A 7628-nucleotide genomic window follows, 5' to 3' on the forward strand; every position below is an offset into this window, starting at 1 on the left:
ATATTAGTTATGTACGGAAGCCCTGGGAATTGACTTACTTCTTAATTGTTATCAGCCCAGGAAGGATAGTAACAAATAAATAAAACTTAGCATTTATTAAGAAATAATGACTTACTTCTTAATAAATGCTAAGTTTTATTTATTTGTTACTTCTTAGGTACTACAATCGACGAATTTTTAAAGAACTATATATGATATTAGTCAAATTTGGCCCCCATAATTCGCTATTTTTAAAATGATTCAGGTACATTAATTTGTTGTGTAAGTTTATAAAAGAGTTGATATAAAATATGTTTTTCATCTATGTATTTGATTTATATGCACTCACTGGCAGTATATGACGTCAGAACTGACGCTATTTTTATAATTCAATCAAAATCAGTCAAAAAATTACATTTTTCTTATCTTTTTTCGAATGGGAAATATAGAGCGACTCTTTGAACAAGAACAAACTTTTTGTCACTTATAAGTATTGGAGAGATACATCTTTGGTGAAAATATTTTGTTTGTTCAAGCAGTCGCTCAATGTTTCCTTTAAGAAAACTGCTTCAAAACAAGTCGTTTTATGCTAGAAATGAGAAAATGGGGGAAAAGGTAAACTTTATGATGTCATATTTTTAAATTGTCGGCACTAAAATCAAAATGAAAATTATGAAAAAACTTCAGATGTATATTTGTACAAATAAAACAAAGAATTACAGTAAAATGACAATGTTCATTTAAGGGGGCCATTTTATGCTCAAACCATATATAGTCCTTTAAACATATTATATTGAATAAATTCAATAGGATTGGACAACAGGGATAGCCTATGTATACCCTCTTCTTGTATAATAGGTCACGTTGCGTAATTTTTCATAATTATATAGGATAATATATATACTTATCTAACTATAACCATGTCTTTGAATAATAACATGTTACGTATATTATTTGTGAATTACAGAGGTATAATAATATATGAGGATCTACATTATAATACAGTAATAAAGTAGGCGAATAATGTGGCTAGAATTTTAAAGCTGCATTTACCATGAATAGCAAAAGCTGTATTCAGTTCGGAGCAAACAAATCCATTTAAATTGAGCTGTTTCTTGTTAAAAATTATACATTTTGTTATAGCTTTCATAGTGGCGCAAAATTTAAATTAACCAAGTGATATTTCTTGATTTATTCATTGTTCTGTGATATTTATGAAAAAAATGTTATCAGATTCCTCTTTCTGAAAAAAATAAAGAACCATTACAGTAATTGTCAAAATAAATTAAATGGATGTTATATTAAATTTATTCAAAGTCAATCAAACCAAAAAATGGTAGGACTCAAGCTACATGCATATACCTCTTGCTTTTTGCATGTACTTATTACTTACTTGTTGTTTTTTAATACTTACTAGTTATTTATTAATTCTTAATACTTACTACTTATTACTTAATACTTGCTTGTTAATTGTTTATTTTTATTTCTTGATTGTTAATACTTATTATTTACTGGTTATTTATTAATTCTTAATACTTATTTGTTTATTTTAATTTTAATTTTAATATAATTTTTCATCTCTACGACAATCAGCTCCAATCTCAGGATTAGAAACCAAATATTTAATTAAGACTTGCTTTGCCAAATTACTATATATTAAGCATGTGTTTAAACCTGAACCTAGACACCCCTGGTAAAGAAGGTCTTTACACCTAAAAGTGGGATGACAGTCCAAATTAATAAGTATTTTAATTTAATTGAATGGCTGTCTGAAAAGTTATAGATATCGACATATGCATTTTGTATTTGAGAATAAAAATGTTTAAAAGTAATGCATATATTATTTTGGTTATGTATGTTTAGCATCAATTTTCAAATACATCTCATTTGGATTTTAAAAAAAAAAGCCTCTTTCCTGTACGAGCCAACTAGTAAATGTATGCATAGTAAAAATTAATATTTTTAAAAAGTACAATCCATTACAATTTTACCCAAAATTATGCTTGGAACATTTTTTTTTTTACTGGAGATTAATTGGAGTCTAATGTCTTTTTCAGTTAATTTACTATGAAAATTTGATATTTTGAATTTTCCAAACGGGAGGGTAACTTATATTCTTAAACTGTCTTCTGGACATTCAACCTTCTAGATACACGCATGCAAAGTTGGGAAATAACGATAAAAAATATTCATGTCTGACAGCCATTTCCTTGGGTATAAAATGTTGGGTTTTTTTTAATCTTTTGACTTTCTAATATTTTTTATCCTTGTTTAAGAACTTTCCAAAATATGAAAAAAAATAACTGTTAGTCAGTGTAAATAACTATTCCAGATTTTGAAAAATAAATGCTATACAAATAAATAGAATTATCATGATATATCATGATCAGTGGGTTTTTTTTAACATATCAGCTAATTTTTAGGCTAGACAAGATCCTGATTGTGCAGCAGCTACTGCTTTTTTACCCTCAGAAAGTCAGCAAATTCAGATTTTTAACAATTTGAAAGAATAATATTAAGATCAATTTGTATTTAACAAAGTGCCCCCAGAGAGAAGCCATCTATATATAAACAAGTCAATACTAATTAGAACTTGTAAGTTGTTAGAACTTGTTTCTGATCCTTTTGTTTAGTCAATAAAATATGTTCAAAACAAAACTAATTAGAGACCATACTACACTGCATTCACATATGTACGGGAATACCAATCCCGAGGTTAAAGTTTGATAAAAGTTTTTTAATCTTACCCATCAAAATTTATGTAGGCGTAGAGAATATTGTTTTGCCCTCAAAATGAGCAAAATTAAAGACCGGTGTAATATAAAAAAAATATTTCAGTTCTCATCGGTATTTTACTGTAGTTATTCTAAAATAAAGATATTGTTTGTTGTCACATGTCAGTGACAGAATTACGGATTGAATTACCAAAACAAATGTATGCCCCCCCCCCCCCCCTATATAATTTCTTCGATCTCGGGTGCATATATAAAAATATTCTTTATATCAATAAAAAACCAATCTTCTTTGCTGGAACTAGTTTTGTCAGTGTCCATGTTGAGCGGTACACCACCGCCACGTGTTATTCATTGCTGGAAATTCAAAAAAAATCTTATCAAATAATAATTACATGTTAGTCATAATAAATAAGTCATAACAATTAAGTAGCCTAAGTCAATATGTCCTTCCAGGGCTCATAACAATTAAGAAGTAAGTCAATGTCCTCCCAGGGCTTCCGTAGTTATGTAATTCTTTAAGTAGAATATATGGAAAAAGCAGAAACGCCTTCTTTGCTACTTTTTAAAAAGAAATATTGAAAAATTGCCCCATTTTGGTGATTTGACGTTTTCAAAACTTTGTATTTATTGTTTTTTAAGTTGTCACCTCACATTCTAGTTTGTAATTTTATATTTTACACCAAATATTTATGATAAAATATAATGTATAAATGTTTGCCAATCTGTTTTTTTAAATCAGATATATATATATATATATATATATATATATATATATATATATATATATATATGTATATATATATATATATATATATATATATATATATATATTCAATTAGATAATCATCTTTCTGATTTTAGGCGTTTTTCTGTTCATGTGTTCGTGAGTAAACATTATAATTCATATACGTTTAATGACATTGTTAATTATACTTGTCTTGTGTGATAAATTAAAAACTTATACTAAATTAAATTGTTTTGTTAAGTCATGATCTCTTAATGAGTATCTTTCTGGTGCTAGATCCATTATGACGTCCTAAGTAGTTTGATAAAACTAAGTCTAAGTCTATTTTTTGTTAACTTTTCATTTGTAATTTTGTAGTTTTTGCACATTTTGAATATAAAAGAACAACGTTAACTTTCCCACTTAAGACAGCTACGGCATTTGAACACAATAGGAGGACAAGATACCCATCGGCCAGATCGGTCACCTGAGAAAGTCCAAAGTAATATCACTTAATGGGTATTACAGTTCTCAAGATTTTAAACAAATATCTATAAGCCTACATCAAACTTTGAGCCCCTGGTGAGGCGCTAAAATATCCAGGTTCTAAACAATTGAAAAGCAATGATATGACAAGAAGCTCGCATTTTAATAAAACCATGTATTATGCCGATTTAGTTTAAAAGAATAATTTATTCCTTTGTATAAAATGGTCCCTTCCGACATTGTGGCCTAACCTCCTGCCCCCATGAGACCATAGTTCCGAATCTACCCTAAGTATCATATCCACACAAGTAACAGCTTTTCTGGCAAATTGTTTTTTGCAGAAAAAAAATTCAAAGATTTTCGCTATATATTCCTAGGTAAAAAAAAAATTGACCCCCTCCCCCCATTGTGCCAAACCCTACCCCCGCGAATCACTTTTTGAACAAATGTGAATGTATTCTATCTGAGGTTGCCTCCACACAATTTGCAGTTTCTCTGGCCAATTGGTTTTTAGAGAAGAATTTTCTCTATACATTCCATTGTAAAGCTCCAACCCTCAATATGCCCCCACCCTACCCCCAGTGATCATGATTTGAACAAACTTGAATCTACTCTAAAATGCTTCCACACAAGTTACAGCTTTCCTCACCGAGCAGAGGATTTTTGAAATTTACAAACATATTTTCAATAATTCTTTATTATCTTCCTTTATCATCTCCTTTTGAAAGAGGGCGTGACTTTTCATTCAACATTTAAATCCCCTTTACCTAAGGATGCTTTTTGCAAAGTTTGGTTAAAAATGGTCGAGTTGTTCTGGAGAAGAAGTCGAAAATTAAAAAAGTTTACAGACAGACGGACGGATTGGCAGACTTACGCTGGACAAAAAGTGACCAGAAAAGCTCACTTTAGCTTTCAACTCAGGTGAGCTAAAACAATCGAGATAATGTTCTGAAACGAAAAACCTCCGACAAGGGTAAAATCGACGTTGTTTATTTTTCTGCTCAAGTGTGACTATGGTGATCTATATGCAAAGTGACGACTTGTTCAATTGTGATTTAGAACGTCCGAAGGAATAAATTATTTTGAAAAACGTCAAATGTATTTTAATACGATTTTGCAAACAAACTTGCTGTCATTTCCATGCTGTTTCTCTTATCTACTTTTCCCGCATTAATACACATTTACACAAGCGTGAATTGTTATAAAATATGCATCAGAAAAAAACCTAACTGCATTAAATAACATAAGTACTCAGGTAAGGATGACGTTTACTCAGAATGAAAAAAAATTCCACTGATGATAATGGAAAACCAACTATTGTGTGTTATAGACCTTACATGGTAGTGTTATTCTTCACTTTCAAAAAAGTAGGCCAATGACCTACTTTTTGAGTTAATGGCCATTGAATATTTTTTGAAAATATAAGAAAAAAACCATGAAAATTTTACACTATTTTGGAGATTTTCTTAATTGTGAAAATAATACAAATTGCTTAACTCTTTGACAAATGAAATACAGTTTATGAATGGTAGTGAAATTAAACAGATACAAGGCATTAAGTTTTCATTCACAATTTTTATAGATATTCTAGTCCGAATTTCCTCTATCAGTTTTCAAATTACTACCCATTTTTGATTAAATATAACAAAAAACTGAATGATGATAATGCTAAAACATGTATAGTATTAAACTAAGTATATTGACTTTTCTCTGCTGGCATAAAATTTATATGAGGTCAATGATCAAAATTATGAGATATGGTGTCTTTTATAATTTTTAAGCATTTTTCAATATTTTTGTAGTGTGTGCCATACTATTATCTAAACGAAAAAAGCAAGATAAAACCGACAGAAAATATGCAAAATTATGTTGACTAACAAATAAAATCTTAACTTTAGATATTATAGTACTACCAAAAATACAAAATCTGAAAACATTAGTTCGAATTTCCTCTGTTTTGCTAAAAGTCAATCTTTGTCAGAGCCCAATTCCATAATATAGTAGAAATATTGACTGTTATGTCAATAATGATTCATTTCATAAATACTTTTTGTATTTAAAACACATTTTACTCATGAAATCGAACTTTTTAACAATCCGGAGTTGAGAACTCAAACCCTGAGTAAACAACGTCTTTAATATGAATTACTATTTTGTCACAAAGTTTCTTTAATACAGCTCACTGAAAAATTGGGGTCTGGTTTCCACTATCGAAAAAATAGCGTCGAGTATGACATATATAGCTTAAAGATGGAATGCTTTAAAAAATTATCATTTTGAATGTATATTAGATTAAAATACAACGTGAAAAGACAATCGATAGCTGTGTTGTTTAGAATAAACTCCGAACACTCCTACTTATGCTTGAAATTTTGCAGGAGCCGCATCAATCTCGGAGTCATCTCGAAGTCCAAGTGTAAAAGCAGGATAAGAGTAAGAAAAAAAGGAAAGTTTATTCATAGCCTAAGACAATTTTTTGTGATGATTTAAAAGTTAACAGAGGTATCAAATTGTGTGAAATAGAGGCTTTGACCGCAAATGAGACGAAGGCATATATAAACTCTTTAAATCATTGAATCTTCTGTTAAATTGTTCCATTCAACCTTTTTTTTATTCCTTCCTGAATTCTAAGCGAAGTATACTTCCGTTTTTGCTAAATTAAATGCTTTATAAAAATAAACGCACGGTATCAAATGGCAATATTCCCCCATAGTAGCTTTCCCGCTGGATAACTGGCTAGAATATAGTAGTCTTTCTTCTCATGGAAAATCTTCTTTATAATACATTATTCCCTACAGTAAGATTTATGAAAATTGTTTATAGAAAACCAGTTGAAATTATAATTTAAGTTTTGCTTACCCACAAGTTGCATAAACTTGCGTACATTTGCACAGGTTTAAAGTGTGTATTGCTGATTTTAAAATTTTATTTATACAAAGTTTAATTTGGTTCAAAAACTCATAGACATTTAGCGTTATATGTCACCAATAAAATTATTTGATAAATATAGAGGGCGTGGTATGTGCATGAATGTGTTATGATCTTTTAAATGAGAACTTTTTGAAGTATCTGTCATGCAAACATTGCCAGGGTATGATGGTGTGTTGTTACCATAGTCTTTCTCCATTTTGGCTAAAATATAGTTTTACCCACAGGTAGATTAGAATTTTAAAAACATGCTATTAGCAGGACATAAATGTAAATAAACAACAAATGGTTTATTTTTTCTTCCATTAATAATTCAAGGAATAGCTATTAAATCACAAAAAATAATTAAACGGTTTAAGTTTAAATAAATGGTAACTTTTGTAAACTGCTCTTTGCCGCAAACCTAAAGGACCTATTTTTAGCCATTGGTTTATTCAAGAATTATCTTTCTTTCTAGAGAGACTTTGAACTTTGACACAGTTATGACAAACATAAAAGTGAGCATGTCCGGACGTGATAAACAATGTGGGTTTGCATATTCCAGACTTTTGGAAAAATAGATGGTTCTTATTGTTTATCAAGGATAAATAATTTATTTTAAGATATTAAAAAGTGCTGTATCAGCATGGCTGCAGTGGGAAAACGGGGAACAGATTGCCTAAAAATAGATTCTTGGTATTTTTCAATTGCTATAAATACATTTATGAAAAATTTCCAAAAAATAGCTTATTTTTAGTTTCGCTGATTCTTGTTGTCTTGGTGTGAACTTGCGATGC

Source organism: Crassostrea angulata, chromosome 1 (genome assembly GCF_025612915.1).
Source record: "Crassostrea angulata isolate pt1a10 chromosome 1, ASM2561291v2, whole genome shotgun sequence".
Lineage (NCBI taxonomy): Eukaryota > Metazoa > Mollusca > Bivalvia > Ostreida > Ostreidae > Magallana > Magallana angulata.